At 42.5% G+C, this 16308-nt stretch overlaps 1 protein-coding gene across 6 annotated transcripts in view; it reads left to right on the top strand.

The window, feature by feature from the left end:
* LOC1275461 (polypeptide N-acetylgalactosaminyltransferase 5) overlaps nucleotides 1–16308 on the top strand; it is a 78314-nt gene that overhangs the window by 2134 nt on the left and 59872 nt on the right. The gene's annotated exons all lie outside the window — the stretch shown is intronic.

Raw genomic sequence — 16308 nt, 5'->3', positions numbered from 1 at the left:
AGATTGTAAAGATCTCTTTGTTGCACCGTTCCATGTTGGCATCATAATCTATACCCAGAGGTTATTTATTGTTAAAAAAGAGGGTGTTTTTGTAATTGAAAATTAAAAAGAAAGAACATTTGTTTACAGTTTATTGCCTAGATGGCGGCTCTTTTCCCTTAATATGTTGCATAAAACAATCATTCATTTGTATGAATAGGTATTCAATTTGGCTCTTTACAAGGAACTATAGGAGTATTTTTACGAGTGATCATTATCGTAAGACATAGGAGATGTAATGTAATTAATTGAAAAGGAGAATCATTTTGGAGTCTTAAAAAAGTTGCTTTTTGGCCAAAATATATTCAACAGTAACGTAGTGCAAAATAATGACGCCAGTCTATTTTTGTCCATGTTTCAGTTATGCCTAAACGTGGCATATTGTCGTACATGATAAGCATTACAGGGTTTTCCAGGAGTTCTCATAGCTGTGGGACACTTTATTAACTCTTTCTTAAGTGAAATTAACTTAATGTAACGGGAATTGGATGCCGGTCTCATAGTACAGTCGTCAACTCGTACGACTTAACAACATGCCCATCATGGGTTCAAGCCCCAAATGGACCGTGCCGTCATACGTAGGACTGACTATCCTGCTATGGGGGAGTTATCCATAAGTCACTGAAAGCCAACCCCACAAGTAGTGGTATAAGGCAGGCCTTGACCGACAACGGTTGTTGAGCCAAAGAAGAAGACGGAGAACGGGAATTGGACTCTATTGCACCTTTGTTGAACAAATCCAATAGGAATTTCAAAGAAACCTGTTCAAAAAGAGTGCCATAGACTCCGATTTCCATCATATAAAGTTCACTTCCCATAAGAAAGAGTTGAGGAAGTGTCCCACAACTATGAAAACCTTTGCCCTTACCTTACCCTGTATATGGTAATGATAAATAGAATGCAATAGACATATTGAAGCTCCTCAAAAGGTTCATTTAATAAATGAAGTCTTTTGTTTCTTCTTTTACTTCTATTTGGCGTGCCTATCCTACATGGACATGTCGGCATATCTATCTAATATAGGCGTTTGAAACTTATTCAGTACCGAGCAGCAACTGGATAAGTAAAAATTTCTTGCTACGGAGTGACGGTCCTTTCTAGATTCAAACCCATAACGACTATGCTATTGAGTCGTACAGGTTGACGACTGTACTACGGGACGTTCCCATCTTTTGCGCCTTATACGCTTGAATAAAGGCATTTATCTTGAAAAATCTTAAAATTTAATCTAATATGCGACTTTGTCTCGAAAACCTTAAGTGGTTAAGAAATCAATCATATTAAAACAGTTTGATTGACAATCTAGACACATAGCCGGAGCGATGCATGTTAAAAGCTATGTAGAGAACCCATGTCTGTAGATACGGGAAATATTATTGATAAGATTACCGCGAAAATATTGCGTTGATTGGAAGTAATTTTATCTACGTTTTTTTACTACATTTCCGGGGAATTCATTTATCACCTTCTAAGTTGATCATTAAACTCGAGCCGTTGTTATTATTGCTGTCGAAAACAGGCTGTCCGGTACGCCTGGAGGGGACGTAAATACAGAAATATGCTGGTTGAAGCACTGTGGCCCCGTGCCCACTCAATGGAAACATTAAATTAATCTTTTGACGTTTTCTAGTTGACGGTATCATTTCGGGTGGAACAAAATAATATCCACAAACAGTTGCAAATGCTACGGACGACGGTGCAAGAAGTGAAATGCAGCTAATAGAAAGAAAAGAAAAAAACAATTCAACTTTAATGAAACTTTATGATGTTTTGTTTTGTGTTCCCTACTGTTATGCAATTACATTTTACAAGTTCTTCCAATTCTACAAAGCAAACGCCAGCAATGGTTTAAACAATGCTAAGCATTACACTGGTATTGCTCACCCTTCCAGGTTTCTTAATTGGTATGGAAATTAAATTTTTCGCCGTAAAGGACGATTCGTTCAGAGAAATGGTTCCGGGGGAAAGTGCCTTTCGTTTCCGTGCGCGCAATGCACATCAATCAAGAACTTTGTCGGTATTACAATTAAGTGCAGAAGGACAACATAACTGTACAAAAAAAAAATCCACGAATAAAGCCCTTCATTTTCCACAAAAATGAACCATTTGCAGTTTTGGCTTTGATGAGGTACAACGAAAAAAAAAAAACAACAAAATTATGAAAAAAAAAACTTCACTTCAATTGCTTTTGAGACGGCTGGGAAAGTTGGTCATGTTGTAGGCTTTAGTAAAACTTCTTTACCTTCGTCTTTCAACCTTTATTTTTTTTATTTTTGGTTGTTCAACGAGCTGCTCATACACACATTTTGCTTTCCTTTTGCGGTGTGTGGGAGCTTGGGTGGGTGGGTTTACGGGTGGTGATAGGCCCCGTTTGTAAACTTTGTCGGCCAACCGTTGCAGACAAGGAAGCCCACGGCGCCCAACTTGAAACAATTCAGGAAGTAAAGTTACAGACAAACACACACACACACACACAGACACATACACAACCATAATATGAAAGGCAGCAACGGATAGGAATACCTGTGCTGCCGATGCTAGGCTATGTGTGTGTGTATTGAGCTGATATTTGTGTGGCGTCCTTGTGGGCGCTTTTCCGGCCAACGATTTACCGGTAACGATTTGCACTTTTCTTGTTTGCATTTGCAATAAGACCTCAGACACTCGAGCTTTGCTCTGTGTCACAAAACAGCGAGAAACACTCTTTTTTGTGTGTGTGCATTTTTCCTCATACAGCAAGCCTGCAGAAAAGGTACGAAAAATGAGCAACCAAAAACTGCTTTGCAAAGCTGAATCGGTAGGCTTGACTTCCCCATGCGCTCTTGTAGTGGTGATGGTGGTACACACACGGCAAACATGTGTATATATGCCAATAATATTATTAAAGTTTTTTGTTGTTCCTTCTGTGTTGCTCGTTGAAAAAGCCGTGTGCATTCCAGCGTGCCGTAAAAATGTTGTTTCCCTCAACCCCAACAGTTTTTGCCACCTTCTTCAAGCAAGTCTTCTCCCGGCGGGCTGGTTAATGGAAAGTGAAAATTGACAAGGCAATCGAGCCCCAGCAGCAGTAGTAGTAGTGGCAGTAGCGTCTTGATTGATTATGTTTGTACGCTCGGCCGGGCGTGATTGGTTGCGGATGAGGGAAGTAATAATTATGTTCTCAGGTGAGAATACAACGCTGTCGACAAGAATTTTCGATCCATAAGTACCGGTCTATGGGTGGGTTTTCTATGCGCATGAAAAGAGGTGGATTTCTGTGGCGAGTTGCAGAAGTATGATTAAAGCAGGGAAAACAAGCTGTGGAGCATAATCACCGTAAAATTTAAAACACTCATTTGCCTACGATGCTCTGCGTTTGTTGTAGCGATGGCATGATTCATCTTCATTGCTACTACAGTGGATGCAACCACTCTTCACAAAATTATAATGACCCACGCACCTTTGTACGCTTTGCGATAAATCTTCATTTTATCACAAAAATTATAAACCCTTTTCGCACGTTCCTTGTCAAGCTGCTCACCGGTTAGCTTATCACACTGGAGCATGCTCTCTGCCTGATTAAATCTCTGCCTTAAGGTTGGATGTAGGACACGAAGCTTGGGCCTAATCACAGAAACGAGAATTAACATCTTAAAATAATTTTCATCGCAATTTCCATGCCGTGGGAGCTGCACATACAAACCGATCTTAATGTGGTGTGCATGGAGGTTAGATTTAATCCTTACGGGGATAGGTTTTCGGAATTTTCCTTCAGCACGACCTTACCTGTTGCCCCAACCAGTGCCCGTTACGGGAGGTTAGGTTCGATTTGCGGGGGAGATTTAAAGGTCTTTTCTTAGTTGGTGGTGTCGTTTTCTAATTTGCCCTTTTATTTGTGGTATTCGCGGAACGGATGCTCGGCGACCCGTGCGCGTTTACATGCTTCAAAGGAATTCACTCGTCCTTTAGAGGTGGATCTTGTGCGTGGCTTCAGAGTATTGGGAAATGATAACTTTTTGGTTAGAGCTTAGCCTTCTACCCCGCAGATGGTGATGTGTAAGGGTTGCTTTATTGAGAATAACTCTGCTGTTCTTGCTCGATTCGATCGGTTTTGAAGCGAGAGAGGCAAACAAAATTGAAGAAAAACACATGAAAATTACGTGTTGCTGGTAGTGGAGGAACAAATGATGTTTGACAATGGTGATATTCATTTATTGTAAACTTTGCTTATACTTAGACCGATGCACAGTATTAAATCAAGGAACTAGTTACATTTTTGTGTATGATTGTTTGATACTGATTACAGTATAGCGCTAAGTTTGCAGACATCAGTAATGGCGTAGTTAGCATAAGCATAGCTCATCATCATCACATTCCATCCTGTCCTTGGTTCAATGCTCGGATTGTCCTAGTCAACCACACAGTTGTTTTCAAATTATTACATTCTTATAATTTAGGTTATTGAAATCAAAGGTTTAATCGATGCTGTTGTAATTATTGTATAAACATCTACAGAGATTAAATGGGGTTCTGGATTATAAATGTACATTATATAATACCTATTGCTTTCTTTACACGTCATCAACATAGAATACAGTAGATAAGACCTACTTGGCTCGTTGGGATAGGTAGGTAGGTAGGTATATGCCAATTCGTGGAAGGACGCGCGTGTGTGACACGGGTGTAGCAAAATTGGGACCGGAGCATTTCGTTGTAAGGGCTGTGATTATCCGGTTACACGATTAAACCAACGTAGAAATCATACTCAATGGTCGTGCGTATGCGTAGGTTCTTTTGTGTGCAAACAAATGAGGTCAATGTTGCTAGGTACTAGAGCTTTACTAGATACATTCTAGATACTAGAGCTGTGTGTGAGTACCTTAAAGTATGGTACCATATCATCTACTGAAATAACTATTCGTAATGTGAAATATTAATAATTTTACTGTGTAGATTTAGACCATTATGTGGCTCGATTAGTTTTAGTCGACATCTAATTGACTCCACTAGGTGCCATAAGGACTGTTTTAGTATTATCGCTTTAATCGAAAATTAAATGATGTTGAAATAAAAAAGAAAATTGAAATGATAAAAAATTATGCAGAAAATGTTAAATTTATCTTTAAAAGCAACACAGAAACAAAAACACTCCAACCAAGCAGTTGTGTTTTCATCATTGTGTACTGCTCTCCGCTGTTTTTCGTACTCATGCTCATCAACTTAACAAAATAAAAGATCGTTAGCCGCCGCATTCGAACTGTGGCTGCCGCCTGTAGCCAAGGCCGCTTTTCAACAACTTTCTCCATTGCTCCAGTGGACTGCATCATCTTTGCGCCGCTGGTCGTTGTTGAATGGCCTAATTGTGTGCCGCTTGGTGCTTAAATACGCGCTGTTCTGCTGATTTGGCTGCTGCCGCGCCGCGTTTTTGTGAATGCTGCGTTGGCGCCTGGTTTTAGGGTTTTTTGTTTTGTTTTGTTTTGTTTTGATGAGCTTCACAGGCCTCATTGCTGTGCAAATGGCATTAAAGTGACGCCTACCAGGCAAGCAGGCTTGCGTTCTTGTTCCGCCTGCGCTTTCCCTCGGGAAAAAAAGTTGTAGCCACTGGTCTGGTATAACACAGCTCATTGAGTTTAAGTTGAGCGAACAAAACGGTTTTGTGCACACCGAAAAAAGCACGGGAAATGTGACAGCAAAAAAAGCCGCAACAAACATCAGCAAAGCGAACACGCCACGTCGTCATTATCGTGATAGGCTGTAGTTTTAAACCGCGATAACAGCAGACCATGTGCGTACCTCATCGTGAGAACCTGCCGCACATACACATATTTAAAAAAAATAACCCTTTTTTTGTTAAAAATTCACAAAAAGGAAAAACTAGTTTGTTGGTAGACTAAAGTATTCCAAAAAAGTGTATCAAACCCTTTTTCGGGGTCATTTGGTTTAATACTAATTAACGACATAAAGTAATTAGCTTCTAATTAATTCATCACTCAACTTTCGACGAAAGGGTTAAGCATGAGGCGTGAAAAAACGACTGTATTTCCCCTCCAAACTGACCTCGCTTGCTCAAACTTTCCCAGTTTTTCCATTTTTCCCAACCCCATTGTACGTGACACACAAATGACTCACTTGCGTTTGTTCTGTGTGTTGACAAAAGTACAGAAAAAACAGCAACAACAACAGCAAAACAAAACAAAAACTATCAGAGAGCAAACAAAAAAAAAATCATCAAACAAAAAAGTGAAAACACCACCCTCTGCACACACACACGCATCTACTGGAGACGGAACTAGTTCATGTCCGGTTTGCTGTTTTTTTGCTGTTGTTGTTGCTGTTGCTGCTGGTGGTGGAGTGGTATTTTCCGTTCTCCTCCCCCTGTGTGTGTGTGTGGATGGAACGTGGTATCATGTGCGCTCAACTGTTCATGTCCGTCTACTGCTAGGTGTGCAATTGAATGTGCCGTGTGTGCGCCACGCGGTAAAACACACTACTGCCGGCAGCCGCACTAATAAGGATGATGCAGAAGCGCGGCGGGGTTATGTTCGAACAAAAAAAAAAATAAAAAGCAAGCATATCAACAAGCAGCCTCAATAGCCCAACGTGTCATGTTCTCCGGCATTGAGTTTGGGTGGCCAATTTGATGAGTGGCAGGGCCGGGTGGGTGTGGTGGTATGACGATTTATGGTTTTTATGAGTGTCAGCACCAACGGCTGGAACACTTTTGTGGGGATGTCTTTATTTCGATCGAAGGCGATGGCTGGATGGGAGGGGGGGGGGGGCAGAGTTGGGGGAATTGGGGAAGAGCAGTAAGTAATAAACATGCTCAATTAGGAAGCATTTTTACGCATGCTGGAATTTTTGCAGACGCGCATGAGACGCATACGACAGGTTTGTTTTATTTGGTTGTCTTTTTTCATTTTGATTTGCTTATGTTTTAATATTTTTATTTATTTGCTTGTAATGCTCGGACTACCGCTATTTTTAATCATTTGTTCTTAATTTTTTTGTGTTTTTTATGTTTTTTTTCATACACGCTTGTATGTACGGAAGTTTTAATTTTGTTTTATTTTGTTTTGCATTATACTTGATTTTTTAATACTTTGTCTCATTTGATTTTAATGTTTAGTTTTTATCGTTTTTTATCATCTTTGTTTTTTTTTAATTTGTTTAACCTATTTTCTTTTCTCATCTTAGTGAATTGTTATTCTATATTTTGCTTCGATATTCTTCTTCTGATTTTATTTAATAAAATACTCCTTCTTTTGATAAACTTATACAACAAACTCAGAAGTATCTTATACATCATGGAGAAAATATTGTTTTTACTTATCGTGAAATATCCTTTTTTTGTTTTATTTTGTTTTATCTTAGACTTAATAACTCAATAGTCCAAAGCATTACTCTTACCTGACAGTTTGTAATTTAGCATGGAACGGGTTAATTATGCTTACGTTAACTTACAGGGTAATTGGTCAATTGTTGCACATCACCCTGTGCACACTGTGCATAAATTACTGTAATTTTAAATACTTATGAAACATTGGCAACAATTGACAAATTGTGCTGAACGTGTAAGTCTTGCGTTATTCCAGTTTGAAAATATGATATTTTCTAATAGGATTTAATCATATATGGGGTGCGTTTTCAGATCTTTTGACACACTTGTTATAAAGCTGCATTTATGATCATCATTATTTGATTCACTTTATGAAATGCTGTCTTTCTGAACAATTTAAGATGAAAATGAAATATAATACACAATTAAATGCAACGCAATTCAAAGGTCCAATCGTGTGTGTGTCATTTCCTGCTGAAACCGGCAATAATTCCAAAGGAAGTGAAAGGAAGATTGTTGTTTTAAGAATGACTCTTCGATTCCGATACGGAACCAACCGTACCTGATGGAGCCTTTCGCTATAAATGCCTTTCGCTATAAATAGTGAGCTAAAAAAAAATAGCTAACTGAAACCGTCCGAGATTTGCTTCCATTGCTAGCCGCAACATTTCTGGTGAAACCATAAACCTCGGCACACCGTTCGGTTGTTCATCTTCGTTCGCCTTTTCGCTGTCCACACTAATCTCGAGCACTTGCTGTTTCTACTTGTTTTGTTTTTTTTTGTGTTGCTCTCTATCTCCAGCGGCAAAAATCTCACCACTCCTCACCGATGCCGGAGGATGCGGGGAGGATTAACTAGGCGTGCTTGGGTGGCAAAAGCGAGACAAAGTGAACCTAATCCACGTTTCCCGGTGTGTGTGTGTGTGTGTTGCGCTGCTGCCGGCCCCATCCTGTACTTTACTCCGGTTCCGGTTCCGATGATCCTGTTGCGGTGAAGCACACTGATAAACTAATTGGATTAGTTTCTGACAGACCGGGGGCCGGGTTTGAGCGGCCGTGATTCTGATCCCCCGGGCTCAGCCTTTACTGTTATAACCGCTACAAATGCTTCGTGTGCGTGGGAGTGTACGTGTGTGTGTGTGTGCTGGTCATAAGCATCATCGAGGCGCTTTAGTGTCCTTTAGGTTTTTATGATTTTTTTTGGTTTGCTGTTTCGGTCTCATTTCGAGGAAGGATAGATTTACCCCACAACCAGTGGAAATGGATGGAACACACATTTGAAAAGAGCACCCATTTTTGATTTCAGCTCTTTCAACCGCGCGTGTGTGTGTGTGTTTGGTTTGCTAATCGTTTTGAGCTGTATGATGGTTGGCAAAAGTTGATTCTACGCTTTCGTTATAGTCGCTTCCTTGGCAAAGCTTTTGTTACTGTCGCCCATTAGTTCGCCCGCTATGGGGAGGAAGGGGGGGTGTATTTATTTTTCAACGCACAGCTTTGGAGCTATCGTTTTAGTCCCTGCCCAGCTGTTGAATTAACAAACCAACTCTCACACACACACAGACAACTTCACATAGAACGGGGATTGAATTTAAGTGTGCGGGATTTAGGATTTTTTCTCCTCTGTAGTGTGCCTTTTGCCTTTTCCTTCTGGTCACATTCCTTCCCCACCCGTGCCCTCGAGCCCGTCGTTGGGTGTAAACATGGGAATTGAAAGTTGGGTTAATTTTCCCCATCATTAACATCTTTCTCACCGCCACCACCAGTGTGCCGTTGTGTGTGTGGAGTTTGGCAAGTGCAATGAAATTCGGGAAAAGAATTTTCGTTGGCGTTTGGCGTTGTTTCTGCGTGTTGCTGTTTTTGGCACGAACCAGTGTCTCGGCGTTTCCGGCCGCTGCTACGTGTCCGGCGTGTTAGAATGTGCGGAAGCGTATCATCGTAACAAATTAGGACGAAACGTGTCCGACCGTGTTGGAAAGACAGCGGGCTGTGGCAGGCTAAGTAAAAGGACGCAGTAAAAGGACGCACGCAGTGGGAGATAGTAAAAAATTTCAACGATAAACATCAGCGCCATTATCGGGTGACGTTGAAAAGGCGAACAGCACCACCGAGCATTATGCTGCGATCTGCGAGAGCTGCGAAAAAAAGGGGAAACGGGGAATGTGGAGCGTCACGGTTGTTGTAAACCGTTTTTTTAAGGGTTAATCGTGAGCAAAGTGATTTCAATGCTATCGTCTGACCGTTTTATTTACCCGGAAGTTGGTACTGCGTAAATTAGATTGCAGTGAAGAAGGTGGGACCAACGGTGGGAGTTCATTACAGACTGATGATGGTGTTTTGGCGCATTAATTTTATGTTGTTGGGCAGCTGGTTGGTAAAAACCAAAGAAAGATTAATCCATGTTTTAATTCAAAGTTTGTTGCGTTTAGATCCTGTAATATATTAATACAATTTCTTCAAATAACACGTTTAAAAAGGAGAATTTTTGCGCTCTTTTTTGCATGTTTAGTCTCAATGATGTTAGGAAAAAGAAAGAAACACAAACAAAACCACAATAAACGCAAATCATAAACATGTCTTCGGCGTCTGTGTGTGTTTTTGTTGTTCCCCCCTTTAGGTTTAGGTCACACTTTGCGTGTGAAGTTAATGCAACAGCTGAACGAAACTCTTGCCTAACACGCGCGCGGATGCTAGAACATCGAAGTGCTCGCTAGACCGCTCCACGAGTCGCCCCCAGAACATGAATGAGGTGACAAAGAAAGTTTTATGCACGATGCTACCGTTTAATGCAGCTTCCTTTTGCCCGTTCTTCTTACAAAACAGAGTTCCAGTCTACGGCTCTACCCTGCTGTTTGACGTTTTGTCATTCGCCTCACGCCATATAACGCGGGCCCGGGCCGGCTGTCGCCAGATCATCAAATTCTTGGCGACATCGGTTCTGAAAGTTGTACTACTTTTTTGTTGTTGTCCCGTGCTTGATCTTTTTCTCCTCCGTTCTTTCCATGTACGGTCTGCCTTTCATTACGCCGATGGTTGGCGGCCCATCCTTTTGAAGCGTGTAGGGTGAAGAAGACCTTCGCCGTTGGATTTGGTTCGGTTTTGTGAATCAATAAGGTTCGTCGGCAGAGAGTCGTCGCTGCTGCAGCCCCGGAGTTTTGCTCTCTGTGTTTAGTAAAGGTCGACTCGGGCGCACCGTGAGGACGGAATGTTTTGGAGCGTAAATAGCGCAGTCTATTGAATGGATTACAAAATGTGATTTGAATCGCATGCAGTTGGCATGTGTTGAATGGGCCTGCAAAGCGTATCTTTGATCAGTGTAACTTCAGAAATGCCAAAAGTAAAGTTTAGGCCCTTTTGAGCGTCTCTCATGTCTTTTTGATGTATCTGTTTTTATCAATGATCACTGCTTTCACTGCCCCAATGAAAGATTTTTGAAGAAACTAAATTTTAGAATATGTATAACTGTATCGTTTAAGATATATAAACTGGAAGGAAAATAATTTGAATATCTCCAACTTTGGAACCTCGCTTTAATTTATTGTAATTGTATTCACTAAATTGTGTGAACTTATTTTTTGCAGCTCCTGTGGTTTGAGTAGTTCGTAGCACCCGTAGCGACCATTGTGCGACATTCTAGCCGTTGCATACCGACGCCGCCCGCCTCTCATAGAAGGTGCGTCTGCAGGAGGGCAATATTGCTGACATGCTGCAAAAGCGACCTTTACTCTTCGGCATTCCTTTTTTTTGTTGGTATTAGTTTGTATTTTTCCGTTACACTCCCTTAGTACCGACAGTGGAGCTGGGTGGGAGAGAGGTCGGGATTGGACTGCCAAAGTGATACACCGAAGTCTATTGGGTTTGGTACCGTCGGTTGGTTTTGGTGTGGTGTGCTAGCAGAGCGGCCGCCGGTGGAGCAGTGTGCTGCACAAGGGGCGGAATGTAATCGTATGCAGAGACTGTGTATCGTACCGTCAGAGTGCCAATGTGTACACATCGACTCACAAACGGTGCGGACCGGTTAGAGTAAATGAGAAAATTGTCGCTGCCATTTAACCGTCCCGGCGGCGGCATACCGAACCGATTCGGAACGAGTGCGCGCCACAGACACACACACACACCCGGGGCTGTTGACGTGTTGATCGTGTCAGAATGGCGACGATTCCAGGGTTTTATGTTGTGCTGCACGTTGATATGTGCACACCACTACGCACTTGTGGCTCCGTGTGCGCTGGAATCATTGACGATCGGCGGGATTATGGTATACTGACGGCTTTGCATAGAAAGATGCTTGCGAAGAGAGATTTTTTGTTCTGTCAAATCAAAGCTTGACAGTTTGAAACAACCCCAGCTTGCTGTTGTTACCAGTGTAGTGCTGTGCTGGTGTGTGTAGTTGGCAGTTTCCATAAATATTCCAATTTTATTTAATTTTCGAAAAATGTGCACATGGTCAATCGTTTTGTTTTATTTACTTCTCGAAGCGTTTTAAAATATTTAAACTCTGTTGTTTTCATTAGGCACTGTATTGATGTATGTATTTATTCTATTCCAATCTCGATTCGAGCCTAGAATAAGAACTCCAATGTGATATTTCACTTCCAAATCAAGTCACAAAACTCATCAACACGACTTCGATCTCTAAAACAATCAATGTTATATCTATCTTGCAAATTTTATGATAGCTTATTGCTCTCCTCGGTTCCTGCAAGCTTCAGCAAAGTATTCAATTTGCAGTCAACCATTTTCGTGCGAAGAGTCGTGTTCCTTTCTCGAGTTGCATTTGAAATCACATCAAATTACAAATCACTTCATTCTATTGACATTTTCTTACTGCGAAGCGGCACGAACTCTCTCCGCTCGCAGTGTCGTTCGGTTTAATGAGATGGTTTATACTCGTGTTTCAATTTTATTTGAATTGTTGCCAGTAGCACCGGGAGGTGGGCAGCTGCTGCTACTACTACACCACGGAGTTGCGGCCAAAAGGACACGAAATACAATGCCGCGAAGGAGGAAAACCCTCTGAAACGCTCACCAAACGGCCTGCCGCTGGAAAAGGATGGAACAGTTTTTGTCCTTTCTTTTCACTCATCAAATTGAACACCCCCCACCATTTGGGGTTGGGGCTCTATTGTTCCCCACGTGTACAGTGGCGAGCAGCAAAGGAGGAAGGCTCGTTTTTGTCGATTTATTTTCGCTCCATTTGAAAACTGAACCCATTGCGATGGCATTTTGCTATTTTTGTTCCCAGCTTCAACGTTCAAACGGCGTTCAACTCGGTGTGCTATTTTTGGTGTGGCTTTTTTACATTTTAATAAATCGGGGGGGTGGGAACTGCTTTTCCAAACGATAATTTCCTTTCTTCGCGCAAGCGGCAAAGGCAAGTGGGAACGGCGGGGGTCCAATGGAAGTGGTTGACTCTAATTTGATTTCATTAGTAAGTACCCGATGTTCATTCAATAAGGTGTTGTGTGACGACGGTGGGCCATTCCAATAGGGCGGGTGAATGAATGGGAATATGTAAGACCTTCTCTTGCGAAGCTTTTAGATTGTGTAAAATAAAAAAAAAAGTTAAATGTACTAAATATGTACAAAGTTATCCTAAAAGGCACCACGCCTCATTACAAAATGGTTGGTCGTAGTACGCCACTCACTACGCACACCCCAACGGCCGTGCCTGCCTTTCTAAACCGGAACAAACCCCGAACAATATGGGTGTGCTCCTCCGTCCCGTACAGAAAGGGGTTGATTTTAGGCTTAAGGGATCTGGTATTTTTCCTTCATTGATTCGCTGCTGTAGGCCGTCCTGCAGCAATATGGCGATTGTAATGCTATTTTTATATTCTACTTCTATTTTTTCTTTCCCAAGTAGTAGGTTCCGGTTCGTGCAGTTCCGGTTTCCTTCCCATTTGGTAAATCGGTGGTGGGGCAGGGGAGTAAAAACGCAGTTGAAACTCAGTCTGGGCGTTTTTTTTTTTGTTTTCGTTGGTTCAACCTCAACAGCCAACCGCCAACTATGCGTCAAGGAAAGTGGAAACCGGAAACCGGAACGCAACCGGATGCCGGCGCCTTCGGCAACGTTCCGCGATGGCCGGTTGGTGTCAGGGCGGTATGCGTTACGGAGGGGAAGGCTAACACTTTCATGAACATTCCATCTTTTTTTTCTTTCATTGTAGGGTAATGATGCGCATGAAGTAAAGTAAAACAAGAATTGCTCCAAAGTGTGTTCGCTAGTGGCAATACTTGCCTGCGTTAGTAAGCAGAATGGAAGTTTAGCTAAAATAATAATGAACTGTTTATCGACAGCGTGGTTTGTTTCTGGGTCTTAGAAGACGTTGCCAAATGTATTTCGCTGTATTCGATTGATAGAGTGCCAAAAAAGCGAAAACAAAAATAATGGAAAAAAAACTGTGGTATTGGTCCCGCGTTTTCGCGTTTTTTAAAGCTTGAATTGCCTGGAAACAATGATTACTATTCATTAGGTTTAAGTTGTTTACATCCGCTTGACGTCAATAATAATCGTTCTATTGCAAAATGATATTTATATTGCTATTTTTTGTTATTAAACTTTTCAATTTAATTCAACTTTTCAGACTACTGACAGCAGTCGTTCAGAACTTAAGGTCTATCAAAATGGAATAAAATTCAATTTTTTTTCTCCATACTGCAAGAGAAATGGTACAATATTCTCTTTCCAATACAATAATTCGCTTTTAAAGCATGCTCAATTTCCATGCCGCATTTCACCGGGGCTCGTTAGATCGCCGATGACGCCGTGTGCTGTCAATTTACTTCACTTTCCGTGTACAGTCATTGACTTTTCACCAAGCGCGCCCAGCTGTCCATCAATCGGTGCGCCCCAACGCTGTGCCATTTCACCCGTTTTCCTGGCCCAGATGGGTTTCGTGCGCGTGTGGTGTGGCGTACACATACGAGCTTCACATGCGTGCGCAATTTTAGTGCGCACCGATAGCCCGCGTGGCGCACCAATCATGTCAATGGCGTCTAGTCTAGTCGTTCGCGGACCGCCCTAGTCGGCGGTGTTTATTTTGTGAGTGCTAATGAACCACCTAAACGCTTTCTATCCACACCTGAACGTGGCGTTAGCGAACGGTTGGTTGGTTGGTTAGTTAGTTCTGGCTGTTTCGACATCGAACGAAGGTTGGTATTGAACGCATAAAGTTAAATATATTTTGGGCTGAAATCAAAATTGTTTTATGCTGTTGTAGGTGATCTGTTTGAATTTTAAACTGAATTTCAAACAATTTATTATGTTTTCTATATGTTTAGCTTTAAATTAAATTTTACAATTTTAGTGTCGTGTGCCATTACGTGTGAACTACGCAATCTGAATTGTATATCTGAAGCCGATCCCGCTCCCTTTTACTATCTGCCAGCCGGTTACGAATGCCGGCACACCTTCACCAACACTGTGGCCGGCCCTGTCGGTAAGCAATAGCAGCAGCAGCAGTAGTAGTAGTAGTGTGCTGTAAACGATTGTCTGACGTGTGCCGTTTGACGTGTCTTGCCGGCTGGGTCGCGAACGCTTTTCGAACCATGCTGCTCCGCACACACGTGCTTTAGCCTACGTTGCGTTTGGTTGCGAGTCGGCATGTGAGAGCGCTGCATGGAGTCCCTTAACTCTTTTGCAGCTGTAATGAATCTTTATGTATGTGTGTGTGTGTCCTGTTGTGCGGTGGCTGTTAGTAGCATAACAAACGATAATCCGATGCCAAGAAAGTCGCGTAAAAGAGTCAGTATCGTTTTTTATACAATTTTTTAAAGCACCACACTGTTTAGTTGAATGTTTGTACACATGCCAAACCACCCGCAACAACAATCGCGGTCGTTCAGTGGGGGTAATGGTATGGAATGGAATCGGTCGCTGTAAGATCCGTTCTATTACTCGCGCAGCCCAGGCTGGCACAAGTCCTCAGTACCTTCAATGGAGGGACCATTTTCTTTTATTGCAAGTCCTCTGAACCTCGACTTCCCCACTGCTATCACGTGGCGTACGTTGTGCAGTATTAGAAACATATGGTATGCCCGTTGTCCTCTGCTCCCTGGGGCTGGGGCGTCCGGCAGCAAGCAAACCGGCTTTTTCGACGATGTGGCATACATACACCGCGAGGGTTACCTTTTGCGGCCGGGTTTGACGTGGAAGTCGAACGCGGGCACAACGTACGAAACCTGTTTGGAAAGTGTGCCCCCCATTTCGAAATCGAACATGCGCCGCGGCACAGACACACACACACACGCGTGGCGTGTGCAAACTGGCTGACTAACTTTATTTATTTTTGCAAGCTTTCTTTCGCTAAAGTGATCTCTCGCCATCGTGCCGTTTTGTGGCACTGTTTAGACACAAGGGTGCCGAGGGTGCTTGTGTGTGCGAGTATTGTTTATCGTTCCATTTTCAGGCCGAAGTTGCTGATTTTGTTCTAGCTCGTGGCGGCAGCGTATTCAAATGCCTTGACAGTACGGGCAAAAAACAACGAGCCAGCCAGCTAGGCCTCCTGGCCGGTGACTGATAAGGGCAAACGGGGTTTAAACGTAGCGGAAGAAATTTTATGTCTCGCGCACAATGCGTGTGCATGTTTATCTTTCGGTATGGGTTCGGGCACACTGTATCAGCAGCAAAAGTACACGCGCGCATACTCATGCTTACGGTCGATTGACTTATGCGTTCCGGTGTGTGTCGCGGTACACCATTTGTCTTTGTTTGAGGAAAACGTTTCGTTTAATTTTCGCTTTCATAGTTCTGCTTAAAAGCTTGCTCTAATATTAAGGGGCTGATAGAAGCTCAACAGCATATTCAGCACAACGCTTGCCCAATCCGTGACTGCACTGTAGAAACTGTTCCACTATATAATCCACCCAATCTCATCGGCCTGCAGGCTAAAGCACATAAATCGTTGCGGCCAACGGATTCGCAATCCCCGTTCCGTTCCGGGCGAGTGAGCACGGGT

Source organism: Anopheles gambiae, chromosome 3, assembly GCF_943734735.2.
Source record: "Anopheles gambiae chromosome 3, idAnoGambNW_F1_1, whole genome shotgun sequence".
Lineage (NCBI taxonomy): Eukaryota > Metazoa > Arthropoda > Insecta > Diptera > Culicidae > Anopheles > Anopheles gambiae.
Note: the sequence above shows the minus strand (reverse complement) of the source record. Positions and strands in the feature narration are given on the sequence as shown.